At 41.7% G+C, this 14,787-nt stretch overlaps 1 protein-coding gene across 2 annotated transcripts in view; it reads left to right on the forward strand.

The window, feature by feature from the left end:
- Positions 1-14,787, forward strand: part of LOC127577696 (SH3 and multiple ankyrin repeat domains protein 2-like) — a 705,938-nt gene that overhangs the window by 413,907 nt on the left and 277,244 nt on the right. The gene's annotated exons all lie outside the window — the stretch shown is intronic.

The following is a 14,787-nucleotide window of genomic DNA, read 5'->3' on the forward strand; positions in this document are numbered from 1 at the left end:
CATATTTTGGCACATTTTTCCTTTGGAAGTTGAAGTCTTCTGAAGTCTCCACACCAAATGTTTGCAGCTCTGTCGACATGCCTGCTAAATAATATATAAAAATAACTTGTTTTTGCCTCAAAGGTGACATAAATTTTTAATGTGAGTTGAGAATTCATTAAAAAGATTTAATATGTTAATAAGTAGTTTTTTAAGGTTGCAATGTCCTATAGGTTTCTTTCTTGCCAGTCATGGTTTTTTAGTTCATGGGATATGGGCATTACTGGAAAGGCTGGCATACATTGCCCATCCCTAATGCCCATGAATGACCAGCTTGAACCACTTCAAACCATGTGATGAATGTACAGGGGTAGGAAGTTCCAAGATTTAGACCCACAGGCAATGAATGGATAGTGATCTATTACCATCAGGATGGTGCCTGACATAGAGGAGGATGTTGATGCATTGGTGTTCTCATGTGCCCTTGGGTGTTTTTGGTTGAAGATTTGGAATGTTGATGCCTTAGTGGGGTGCTGCAGTGTATTTTGTAGATGCAACTCACTGTACCTTGGATCATCAACGACAAAGGCAATGAATGTTTCATGTGGTGGATGGGCTATCACTCATTGGCCTGCTTTTCCTTGGATGGTATTGTAGTTTCTTGAGTGTTGCTAGAGCTGAATTTAAGCTGGCAAGTGTACGGGCAAGAAATGAAATGTTAGGGGAACTCGTAATACCAGCTCCTGAGAAGGGTGGAATTGGAAGAAAGTAAACTATTGAGAATGTCATTGTAGAACCTTAACTGATGAAAACCTTGGGTACAAATCCCATCCACCAAAGCTGCCTGAAGCTAGAAATTCTGGTGTCAGAATATAGAATGTCTGATGGGAATACAATGGCAGCAAATGAACATCAATCTCTGGCACTTTCTACATGTCATGGAGGACTTTATCAGCTGCTTTCCTGAGTACATTTAAACATGTGACTTCAGCAGGAAAGGTACAGAATTAGGTGAAAAGGGCATAAAAACTTGATACCTAAATAGGTTGGTCTTTTTTTGTCAAAAGACACACATTTCATGCAAACGGTTGCTTCCTGGTTTGTACTTTGCTTCACTGACTGTGGATAACTTCATTCTGCCTGATTAGAATTACCCAGAGCTTCTCTGACAGTGGACTGTTTAGAGGCTTCTAATTGTTCATGCACAGCACCTGTGATGTCTAGGATTTGGGTTAGTTTTCTTTTTAAAGTACATGATTTGTTTAGCAGTTGCCTTTTCATTTGCCTTCTGTTAGGAAATCAATTATCCTTGTAAACTTTTTTTCACTTAAAAAGTAGCATGCACTTGATTAATTGTATAATTGATTTATGTTGCAATGAAATTAATAAGATGTCCAAAAGCTGTGCCTGCAGGGGTGATGGAGTCAGTGTGGTTATTAATAATCCAGAAGCCTGGACTATTGATCCAGAGACAGGAGTTCAAATCCCACCATGGCAGCTGCGAAATAAAAATATTTGGTTAATTAAATTTAATCTAGAATAGGAAGTGTCAGTAACTGTTGGATTATTATATATAAATAAAACGTATGGTTCATTAATGCCCTTTAGGGGAGGAAATTTGTCCTTACTCAGCTTGGCCTCTGTGACCCCAGATCCACAACATTCTGAAATTGGGCATTCTGAAATGGTCCAGTAAGCTTCTCAGTTTGTGGGCAATTAACCTTGCAATGTTCACATCCTGTGAATAAATACTAGAAAACCACTGCTCAGTTGCCTCGCTTCTTAACTCTTTATTCAACCCCTCGAATCTAGTTTGGTACTCATTGTGATGTCATGTCAGTTAACCCTTGCTGAAGTGGGACTTTGGCAACTGCTGAGATTTTGGAGTCTCTTTTTCAAAGGGTGGTGGATGCAGAGCCTTTGAATATTGATAAGGTGGAGGTAGATTGATCCTTAATGAACAAAGGGGTGAAAAGTTACCAGGGTAGGTGGGAATGCAGATCTGAGGTTACAGTTGTCAGTGTGGACTCAGTGAACTGAAGGGCTCCCACGCTGTCTGCCTGTGTGATTCTGTGGTCTTGTTAAGTGGGGGAGCAGGCTCACAGAGTCAAGTGGCCTGCTCCTGTTACCAATTCGTTTGTATGTTCAGAAGGTGTGGGAAAGACTCGATGGATAATTGATTCCCCAATAAAGGGCATCTGATAAAGCAACAGCAAATTCTGACATAAAAGGATTTAATTGTGTGCAATGGGAAGTTTGCCACATGACGAGGACTTGAACTAGTTTTTCTCTCTTTTTTTTAAATCAAAATGATGTGTTTTATGTGTGGAATGGCCTTGATACAGTTTTTCTTCCCCCTTCTCTTCCACTGCTCCTCTTCTCCTCCATTGCCACACTGCAGATTATTTTCGGATTTCTGCACTGTTGAATTATTTGTTGACATGGTGACGACCAACATTAAAAGCTGCCTCCAGCAAAACGGCATCATTCTGTGAAGCATTCAACTTTTGCTGGCTTGTCATGACATTAAAATATATTTTTTTAAAAAAGGAATTAGGTGCATTTCCTGTATCTGGGTAAACAAAATGCATTTGTGATCTGAAGGTGTTAATTTGAAGGGTTGGGGAGCAGTGACATCAGCAGGAAAGTTGTCCTGGGTAAAACTGGAATAAAATTATTCCAGTAATCAAACTGGCTGAAGTGTCGATTGAAATTTATAATAATACACCAGGCCACACACATACTAGAGGCAGGATAGTGTGCATAACATTATGGAATAGCTCATCAGTTCATTGGTATCAAGTGGTGTTAAAATGATTTCTAGGAGATGATTAGCCTTTATCATTCAAACATTCTGCTGTAAGGTGCTCTAAAATACCAGCCAGTAGACTCACTAACTCAAAAGTTCAGTTGCACAGAAGGGAAAAATGACAATTCCTGTCCTTGACCCAACTGAGGCCAGAGTGCAGAAATTGTGACTCTGCATTTTGCCATAACAGTAATAGCTCTGCCACAAAGCAGGCTTAAGATTTATTGTGGATGATATATATCCATGGCTTCTTACCTAAGAAATAGGATGTCTGTTGCAGATTCAGGGGAGGATGTGGCCTTGGGCAATCCATTAATACCCAGGTCTGCCTGATTGAATTTTCAGGGCCTGTAGCTCCACAAGTAATCTGACAGCCTGAAGTACGCGTGAGTCAATTTAAACATGCAAGCTGAGGGACGAGTGCAAGTAAGCCATACATGTTCTCTACCAAACCAAACTCCATTCAGTGCTTCACTCTGCCCCTCCCAGTCTTGCTTCTCACAGAGTTGTACAGCAAGCTACAGGCCCTTCAGCCCACCATTTCCACGCCGACCATTCTTCTCTTCTATACTAGTCCCATTTACTCACATTTGGTCTATAGCCTATTCTGCCTTGCGGATTCAAGTGCTTGCCTGGATACTACTTAACTGCTGTGAGCATACCTTGCCTCCAGCACCTCCTTGGGTAACATGTTGCAGATTCCAAAAGAGTCTGTTTCTGCTCCCTAGTTGACTAGCCTAACAAACAATCCTTAAGGGAACTGTGCACTCCGCCTGACACAGCAATTCCAGAAACTTCTAATGTTATTTCCCCGGAGCCTCTTTTCAAACAAAAAATTATCTGTTTCTTTTGCACATCCCCTCTCTGCATGCCCCTCCCTCCAAAAAAAATCCAGTTTTACTGTCAATGCAAATGAAAGTTGCCTGCTCTCCCTATGTATAAAATTGAGGTGTATAGATGGGTGAATGCACTCAGTCTTTTCCCCAGGATTGGGGAACCAAGAGCTAGTGGGCATAGGTTTAAGGGGAGAGATTTAATAGGAACGTGAGGGGCAACTTTTTCACCCAGAGAGTGGTCAGTATATGGAATGAGCTGCCAGAGGAAGTGGTTGAGGCGGGTACATTAACAACATTTAAAAGAAATTTGGACAGGTACAGGGATGGGAAAGGTTTAGAGGGATACGGGCCAAATGCAGGCAAATGGGACCAGCTTAGATAGGAATGTTGGTTAGCATGGACCAGTTGAGCCGAAGGGCCCGTTTCCGTGCTGTATGACTCAATGACTTCACACTCCTTCCAGGAGCAGTCCTGACCTGGAAAGGCATGACAAACTGTGTTTGGCAACCACAAGAGATTTTGCAGGTCAGCCATTAGTAAACCCAGGACAGGGGTACTGCAGCATTGTGGACTGGAATCCAAAGGGTTGGACTGTTGATCAAGAGACTTGAGATTGAATCCCATCACAGCAGCTGAACAACTTAATTTAAGGTAATAATATAAAAAATTGGAAGTGAGAAGCTTGCCTTGGTAATGGTGACCAATTTATAAAAATTTACTTTGCCCACTTATGACTTACTGAGACATAAATGGCTAACTCTTGTTTTCTCCTGGATCAAGGTCAAATAAGAGATGGCAATAAATCTGATCTTACTGGTGACATTAACATTCTGTGAATGAATTAAAACAAAAATAAACAGTGGATCAGGCTCTTTGGTATTGAGTTGCCATTTAATGTTCATGAGTCTTCACTGTTAACAAGAGAGAGTCTAATCACCTATCCTTGACATTCAATGGCATTACCATTACCAAGCCCCATACCATCACCATTGACCAGAAACTCAACTGGGTCAGCCACATAAACACAGTGGCTACAAGAACAAGTCAGAGGTTGGGTATCCTGTGGCAAGTGATTCACTTCCTGACACCGCAAAGCTCTTCCACAAGTTACAAATCAGGAATGCGATGAAACACTGTCCACTTGTCCAAATGAGACCAGTGCTGACAAATCAAAAAACTCTGCCCCCTAGTGACCTCAAAGTGCCAGAGACTTGTGTTCGACCCTGAGCTCAGGTGCTGACTTATAAGAAACAGAAGAAATGGGTGCAGGAGGAAACCATTTATTCCCCCTAACACTTGCATCACTATTAAACAAGATGGCAATCTTCTACCTCAACACCAATATCGTACCACTTCTCTCTCGGTATTGTGGATTTTTGGAAATTTCTGTCCCAGTTATCAGTGGATGCTGAGTCAGAGAATTTCTGAGGGTGAGCTGGGCAGATTTTCAGACTATTCAGCAATTAATGGTTATGGCAATTGGAGTTGTACAACACAGAAACCGGCTCCATAGCCCAAATGGTCCATGCTGACCAAGATGCCCATCTAAGCTAGTTCCATTTGCCTGCATTTGGCCTATATCCTTCTAAACCCTTCCTATCCATGAACCTGTCCATGTGTCTTTTAAAAGTTGTTCTTGTACCTGCCTTGACCACTTCCTCTGGCAGCTCGTTGCGTATACAGACCACCAGTTGGACAGTTCAAATCAGCCATGACACTTATTGAATGGAGGGGCAGGGTTGAAGGGCTGAATGGCCTACTCCTGTTTCTACTTGTGCCTATTTACAGGGGAGGGATGTGGGTTGAACGTTTTCCCAGGACAAGGGAAGTACACCCCTTCTCATTTTTGCACACACGCACTGCCTTGAAGGTACTTCTCCCTTTGGCATGAGATGTTTTCTCATTTTCATTATCATCTTTTCTCTGCTGGCTCTTCCACGCTGGAGGGAGCTTGGATGGCCAAGGTTCAAAATCTGAGATGTGTAGCCTCATGATACTTAGGCAGGTGAAAGCAGACTCTGGAGAGAAGGTGCTGGGAAGGTGGAAAACGCGGAGAGAGAAAGAGTTTGTTTCAGATCAAGGTCCTTTCGTTCAGAACTGGGATAAGTTAGAGGTGTGTGACAAAAACAGATGGGGGGGGGAGAAAGGAGGGATGGGAATGTCTGTGATTTGGCTGGAACAGAAGAGAGAGAAAGGACTGATGGTGAATAAATGGAAAGAAGGATCTTTGACCTGAAATGTTAACTGTTTCTCTTTCCATAGATGCTGCCTGACCTGCTGAGTGTTTCCAGCATTTTCAGGTTTTAACAATAAACAGATGGGTTTGGAGGAGGTATAAATGACACAATAGAATCTGATGGGGACAATGTTATAATCAGCTAAATTCAAAATGGGATTGGGTAATTCCATCGTCAATCAATCTTAATGGCCACTCTGCTGTAAGTAATTGAAATTAATTTTATGCACATGATTTATATGTAACTCTTCTCCACTCACTGCATTTTTATGGAGAAGTTGTCCTGGGAGTTGCTGCTGGTTTATTTTCTCTGTTCTTTAAATAGACTGATTGCTGAGTAAATTGTCTTTATGTATGAGAATGTTTGAGTCATGAGCCCCACCCACTTCAACTCGTTAGCTGAGGCACTGTTGGTGAAAAAATTGCTCTGCATGTGAAATGGTTGAACTCTGAGTTGGATCCAGAAAGCTATAACTTAGCAGCAGTCCTGAAACTTGCGTTGAGCTTCATTGAAGGCTGAAGACAGACTTGGAGTGAGAGCTGGGCAGAGAATTAAAGTGATCAGAAGCTCAGGGCCACGTGCACCTCCACATAGATTGTCACGTACGCCAATCAAAACCCACGTGTTCAATGTCAAAATTTCCCCAATAGATTTATAGGAATAGGTTCATTTAGGGTTTCTTGTCCTGATTTCTTGCCAATAAAAATTAAAGTGTTAAAGATAAATTTCTACTAAAAATGCCATTTTTATCACTTCCAATGAATAACTATTTCTATGTTTGTGAGTTTGAACTGACGCCTGCTTTTGCATAACACCCTGTTTTCCTCTAATATGCCCAACGTTGAAGAATTCAATAATCCACTTAAATGTGGAAGATCCTGTTGTTAAAGGAGGTAGCCAGTTTTTCTGTAGCCCAGTGGATTAACCCAGCACAGTGCACTGCCCCATATTCATTGTTCAATCAGCATCACTAAAACAGATTATCTGGTCATTATCAATTTACAGCAGTGAGCTGTGCAGAGATTGGCAGCTGCATTTCCTGTTTTACAATAGTGATTATACTTCGGAAATATTTCATTGGCCGTGAAGAATTTTGACCTGTCCTTGGGTTGGGAATAACGTAATGAAAATTCAAGTCTTTTTTTTAATTGTTTGTGGTTAATCGATTTTCTGATGGGAATGCCAAGAATGAGAAGGAACTATTGTTTATTGCAGCAGGGTTTTGCATTGAGCAATGTATGAAAATTTAGTGCAATTTGTCAGTTGTCTTTAGATAAGATTGGTGGAGAACAATTGAGTGTGAACAGCCACACACCACCCCAACCACATGTAGGTTATAAACTCCCCAGTGAAGGAGTGGCCTTTCATCAGCTCTACCCCAGTTCACTCAACATGTCGGCCTCTTGTTCCCAAGTGCCTCCAGTTTTAGTTCCCACCTATTTTCTTATTTAGGATCTTATTATAAATTCTCTCTGAATTTCTAACTTCTTCCTGCCACACACTCATAGGTTCTGTACCTTCAGACTTCCGTGCACCTTACGTTCTGGTATTTCCTGTCTACCCCTTTCCGCCTGTCCATCTCTCCCTTTTTTTTAACACATTTACAATCTGTTTTCACTCAGTTCTTCTGATGTCTCCTCATTTGACTGAATTCCATCATCAGATACCCTGGGATATTAGTCTACATTACAGGTGCTATAATAAATGCAAGATGTTGCTTTGGTATTTAATATCTTTCATCTTTCCTTCAATTACTTCAGAAATCAGGAAAATGTTGTGTCTACCATGGCGAAGTCTGCATTTGTGCACCCAGTGCACCTTTTTCTTCAGTGTTTCTAGTCTGCTTATTGATATGAGTTGAGTTACACAAATTGAAATCAAAGCCTTAATTATGGATGTCTCAGCCATGTCGCCAATTGTCTTCTCTTTGACTTGCATTCATAGCGTTTGTTAACAGCGTTCCTGCGGAGAATGGGTGGGACTATATTCTATCCCTGTTCCCTTGCTGTACAGTATCTAGGTGATCAATATAATAATTATTTGAAATTGCATTTTGAAATTGTGGTGCAGAGAATTTTAATCATATAAGCACTTAGCCATAAAGCAGAGTGCTATAGAATGAAATACAAGAATACACTGTGTATGTGTGTATGTATTTTTCAGTTTTAAATACCCTTATGTAAAGCCCCTAAGAGTCCTATTAAATGGTAACCAAAATGGTGTATAAAAGACTTTTTTTGTTAGCTGCGCTTATTTAGTAATGCAGTTAGACAGTAACGCAGAGCAACAGTTACCTAGCAACATCTGTTCCATTGTCCTGCTAGCCAAGTAATGCCCGTTCAAAGCAAAATTTGCTGTTGCAGAGTTTCAACTCCATCGTTCAAAGACACTGATCCCTAATCAAAATGCATTTTGCACGAGAAAATTATCACACATTCAGTGCATTGAAACAAAAGGCGAGGGAAATGCTTTCACAACCCTGTTTGTAGGTCAATTGATGAAGGGAGGATGGGTTAACCTTTGAGATGAAAGGTGAGAGAGAGCACAATATATTTAATAATCTCCAGACATAGACTGGTTTCAGAATTCACTTTGTGTCTGCTGCTGCACAGTGAAGGTTACTTGAGAAGCAAACTGCGTTTGCCAGCAATTTCAGTTTCTAATTTTAACATGGAGTAACCAGACTTTGTCCTAGGGTAATATTAATCCTTTGCTATATCTGCCCAGCATTATGAGGATCTGGAACTGAATTAAGCAGTGGGGAGGATAGCAGCAGAATTCAGGAGGGCTCAGACTAACTGATGGAATGGGCAGCCACGTGGCAGATGATGTTCAATGCAGAGAAGTGTGGAATGATGCATTTTGGAAGGAAGACTGGAGATGATGATGTAAATTGAAAGTAAGAGTCTTAAGTTGGGGGTGGGGAAGGATAAAGCAGGAACAGATAGAACTAGAGGTTCACACACAAACCTTTGAAGACACAAAACATCTGGCATATTTGACTTTAGGAAAAGAGAGAGTAAAGTAGCAGGGGTATTATATCGCATCTTGATAAACTATTGAATAAGCATCAGCTAGAATATGCACCCAATTCTGGAAACCACCTTTAAAAGACAGCAAGGTCCTAGAGATGGTGCATAAGAGTTCGACAAAGTTATGCCAGCGATGTGTTTTCAGTTTGGTGCTGTTCTGGTCGGCACAGAGAAGGTTGAGGCAAGAGTTAACAGAAGTGAAAGGTTGTGGTAGACTGAGCGAGGAGCAGTGCTTTCTGCCGCTGATGGTGGAGGTCAGTAACTACGCATTAAAGATCGTTGGCAAAAAGTATCAGAAAGGAGTTGAAAAGGAATTGAGAAAATGACATGCAGCTTCCTCACCCTTTTCAGGGTTCCCAATGTAGTTTTGCAGTGATGTCCACCTATCACTTGCTGGCACTTGCAACATCCCTTCCTCTCTCTTTTTTACATGGAGGCTATTTCCCCTCTATCTTTCAGTCCAGATGAAGGGTCTCGACCCAAAGCATCTGTTGTCCATTTCCCTTCACAGATACTGCCTGGCCTGCTGAGTTCCAACACCATCTTGTTTGTTGGTCCAGATTTCAGCATCTGCAGTCTCTTGTGCCTTCACTGCTGTAATGTAGGAAAGGTGGTAACCAATTAGTCCACAGCAAACCTTCTTTGAACAGCAATGTTGAATAATCTATGGTGTAGCTCCCCTGCTGTTCTTTGAGTTAATGCAATATGACTTCTCAGAGTATCTCCTGAAAGACAGCACCTCCTGTACTGTATGCAAAACAGCTTGGTATGGCAACTGATCTGCCCAAGTCCTCAAGACACTGCAGAGAGTTGTGGATACAGTTCAGCATGTCATAGAAACCAGCCTCCCTTCCATAGACTCTTCTTGTTGTTGCTGCTTTGGTAAAGCATCCAACATAATCAAATACCCCACCCATCCTGGACATTCTCTCTCTTCCCCCTCCCATCAGGCAGAAGATACAAAAGCCTGAAAGCACGTACCACCAGGCTCTAGAACAGTTTCTATCCCGCTGTTATAAGACTATTGAACGAACTTCTTGTATGTTAACATGGACTCTTGACCTCACAATCTACCTCATTATGGCCTTGAACCTTATTGTCTGCCTACACTATACTTTCTCTGTAGCTGTAACACTTTATTCTGCCTTCTGTTATTGCTTTTCCCTTGTACTACCTTGTACTGATGTGATGAAATGATCTACATGGATCGCATACAAAACAAAGTTTTTCATTGTACCTTGGTACATGTGACAATAATAAACCAATTTACCAATTTATTGTGACTGTTCCTAATGTTGGCATCTTCCTTGAGCTGTTCTGATCTGGAATGTACTCCTGGGCAGTGGAAGCAGGTTCAATGTCCTTCAAAAGGAGTTTGGATAAATATTGAAAAAATGATGATGGGGTTTAGCAAAAAACTTGTAAGCAGAGATGCAAGCAGATAGCCCTTTCAGAGAGCCAACCGAGACCTCCTCCTTTGCTGATGAATTCAATAAGTTTACTTAAAGGACCTGACCTAACCTGAGACTGGTATCAGAGTGAAATTCCTTGGAAGAAAGTTTCCTACCAGTTGCTTCGGTTAATTAGGGACTTTCCATCTGTCCTACATTCTCCAAGGTTAGGGTTGGCTGTAACTAGCCCTTCACTGATGAATTTCCCAAAGTGTGTCATGTGGGAAGGTTATAGCATGGAGAGAGACCATTCTATCTCTCCAGCTGGTCTGTGCTGGCTCTGTCGAGGTCAGATGGTCCCACACTCTTGTCCTGCATCTTTTTTCCCTTTCAAGTACTTATCTAGATCCTTATTAAGTGCCACAGTTTAATCTGCCTGCACTATACCTGACAGTTGATTCTACACATTCACTGCTCCACATAAGAAGGCTCTTCTCCTGTCACTTTTGATTCTTTTGCCAACACCTTCTTTCTATGGTATCTGGTTCTTCACCTCACCACCAATGAGGTCAGCATTGTTCTTCATTATTTGAAATAGCTCTGAGATCTCCTCTCAACCTCCTCTGTTCTAGGAACAGTCCCACTTTCTACACTCTATCTGCGTAAATTGCCTCTTCCCTGGAATTATTCCAGTAAATCCCTTCTGCATCCTCTCTGAAGGCCTTTGCATGTTTCTACAGTGTGGTGCCTAATACTACAGTTGTGTCTGAGCCAGCATTTCTTTTAAAAGGTTCATCATGACTTCCCTGATCTTGTATTCCATGTCCCTGTTTCTAAAAGCCAGGAGCTCTGTGTGAGTGTGAGTTTAACCACTTTCTGAGTCAACCTCTTTACACCAGCCCTGACTACAAGGTGATCATACCATGAGGCTTGATGGCAAGGAACTTTGCATCAAAACTTTTACTTTTTTTTCCTTCCTTGATTACAAATGGTTCCTCACTAATAAATTGCTCAAAGTATTTGATCTGTCGGCCATAAATTAATTCTGTATAATGCTGCAAGGGAAGGAGAGTGAATATTGGCATATATCATAATTTCATCTTTGAAAAATGAAACCTTTTAAGTACAGCAGGCATGAAAGGACCCTTCTTTCAAAGAAGACCAGTGGAGTTCTCTGAGGTCTTGGCCAATATTAATCCTTCAACTAGCATGAAAAGCTGATCATTAACTCATTGCTGATGAGAGTTTCTGACAATAAAAATGGCCATCCCTACGTCTTGCCAATGCCTTCACTTCCACTGGCTGTCAAATAGTGAGGGTTAAGGAATGCATTGCATAAATGTCAATTCCTCTATTCTGTTGTAAGGTTTGAAGGAAAAAAGAGTGGACACCTGGTAACCTTTTCCCAGGCTGGAAATGTCAAATACTAGAGGGCATGCATTTAAGGTGGGGGGTGGCGGGGGGGGGGGGGGGTGGAGAGAGTTCAAAGGAGATGTGTGGGGCAAGTTTTTTTAAGTGGTGGGTGCCTAGAATGATTCCCAGGGGTGGTGGTGGAGGCAGATACAACAAGAGGCATTTAAGAGGCTCTTAGATAGGCACATGAATGTGCAGAGAATGGAGAGATATGGACTATGTGCAAGCAGAAGGGATTAGTTTAATTAGGCATCATTAGCTTGCTTCGTTCAGCACAACATTGTGGGATTCATGTCCAGAAATCTGTGTTTTGAATGAACGCAATGACTGAGTTTTCACAAGACATTCACAAGAGTGGTACACAACATTGTTGAGGCTGCACCAGGAGTATTGTGTACAGTTTTGGTTACCCTGTTACAGGAAAGATGTCATTAAGCTGGAAAGAGTGCAAAGAAGATTTACAAGAACTTAAAGGCCTGTGTTATAGGGAAAGGTTGGGAAGGCTAGGACTTTATTCATTGGAGCACAGGAGACTAAGGGGTGACTGTATTGAGGTTTATAAAATCACATGGGGCATAGATAGGGTAAATGCACACAGTCTTTTTCCCAGGGAAAGGGAATCAAAAACTAGAGGGCATAGGTTTAAGGTGAGAGGGGAAAGACTTAAAAGGGATCTAAGGGGCAACTTACTTACGCAGAGGGCGGTGCATAAATGGACCAAGCTGCCAGAGGAAGTGTTTGAAGTAGGTACAGTAACAACATTTAAAAGACATTTGGACAGGTACATAGATCAGAAGAGTTTAGAGGGATATGGACCAAACACAGTTAAATGGGATTAGCTTAGATGGGCATCTTGCTTGACATGGATGAGTTGAGCCAAGGGGCCTGTTCCCGTGCAATAGAGAATTCCAAAGATTCATCACCATCTGAAGTGAAGAAATTCCTCCTCATCTCTGTCCTAAATGACTTGCCACTTTTCTTCTAAAATAATGTACCCAGATCCTGGATGACTCGGCCAGGGGAAACATCTTCCTCACAACTAGCCTGCAGGTTGGAGGGACTAATTTCACGTGGCAATCCCTGAAGTCCTATCTTCTGTGCCACCAGTGCAAGACTTGTGTATCGGCCAGCTCATTACCAGAGGAGAGCCAGAATTGTCAAAGCCCCAGCAACAAACTTCAGCAGGATACTCCAGTTGATTTCTACAGACTGTATGGGTAAAATGAGGCTGGTGTCCAATACCCTGAAGTGGAATGTAACTGAGTAGTGCTCCTGTGGTACTGGTTGCTTGAAGGCTAAAGAAGGGAACCAGAGTTTGGAAACTTGTTAAAGGTCAACTTGGCCTTGTCGTACATGTCAAGTGTTTTGTTTCCTCAGAAGCTAGAAGACTTTCTCCAGAAACCACTTTCAATCTGCTATTTCCCAACACGTGTAACACTGAAGCCAAATGTACAAAGGCCAGTCATGTAAAAAGCGCATCAGTTGTCACAGGACTGCGCTCAAAGTAGTAAATGAGCAGGAGTTCATTTCCTATGTGCTTATCTACTCAGTATGTGTGCAGCCACACAAGGAAACTGCAGTGACAGGTACCAGAGCATAGTGGTTAAGTTCCCAAAAGACTAGGTAAAGGCATCAGAGCGATCTGCAAATGTGAGTTTGAATCCCACCCTGGGAGATGGGAGTTTTTAAATTCAAGTCATTAAATCTGGAATGAAAAGCTAGTCTCTGAAGTGGCTTAGTATTCCATTCAGTTTAGGTGTAATGAGGAGGAGCAATAAATGGTGGCCCATCCAGTGACACCCACATTCCATGAATGAATAAAGGACAATAAATGACGACAGCAAGTATCCTGGAACAGGGTTGCAAGAGCAGGATTGAGAAGGGCACTTAGTATAACATTAATGTGAAAGGAACATTCTATGCCTGCTGGGAATCTTCAAGCACTTGAGCCTGAAAGGACAAACAAATCATGAATAAATCTGGGCTCAGGGTTTCTTTGTAGATATCAGTCTATTCTGGGCAGCTTCAACTGAAGTCACGCAAGGGCTACTAGAATTTATAATGTGGATAAGTGTTGGCTATGACCAGTTTCCACAACATTAAGAAAGACCATTCAGCCCATCGTAAATCTTTTTTTGTGGTGGAAATCTCATTTTCCTTCAAGCGGACTCTCTCAGAAAGCTAACCACATTCTTGGATCAATATGGCAAGTTACATGTGTGTTCTTCACAACACCAAGAATTCCAGACACACAGGCACCCACAGTGACATTCTGAACCATCACAGCTACAACAGCCAGTAGCTAACTGTAGTCTAGCTCTGGTCTATTTCTCGTACTGATGCTACAATTACTTTAAATTTAATTTAAATTGGCTCAAAATCAGACAAATGATCTGCTCTTCTTGGTTTATCCAAAGCAATCAGTCAGTTAAAACTGCTATTTGTTTGCTTACGGCAATTACTTGTGCACATTTCCAATTGAAATTAATTTAATTTAGTCATCGTGAGGCCCCATTGTTTTTGTTGCAACCTGTAGATGATTTCGCTGCTCGATTGCACTCACTTCCAGGAGATTTTACATTCCAGCATGCTAAAGGCAGGATCTTTCTGGATCTGGCCTGTTGCCTGAAGTTTCCAGTCTACCTAATTGCACTAACAAGTTCTGGGTACTGAGGGGTTATCCATGACTCAGAGTGGCTCTTGCATGCACGCTGCAGCCCAGACACTGAGGCCTGGCCTCTGGATCAACCGCATGGCATTTTGACAGTTCGTTGATCTATTTTTAATCAGAGACTTCGTAAAATCTGTTCAATAAATTTAAATAGTTAGAGTCGTATCACATGTAAACAGGCTCTTTGACCAACTGAGTCCACACTGACCATCAACCACCCATTGCTATCAATCCCATGTTTTAATCTCTCTTCATTCTCATCAGTTCTCATCAACTCATTGTATATGGAATGAGCTGCCAGAGGAAGTGGTTAAGGCAGGTATATTCGCTTTTAAAAGACATTTGGACAGATAAGATTTCTTTATTAGTCACATGTACATCAAAACACAGTGATATGCATCTTTTGCGCAGAGTGTTCT

Source organism: Pristis pectinata, chromosome 14 (assembly GCF_009764475.1).
Source record: "Pristis pectinata isolate sPriPec2 chromosome 14, sPriPec2.1.pri, whole genome shotgun sequence".
Taxonomy (NCBI): Eukaryota; Metazoa; Chordata; class Chondrichthyes; order Rhinopristiformes; family Pristidae; genus Pristis; species Pristis pectinata.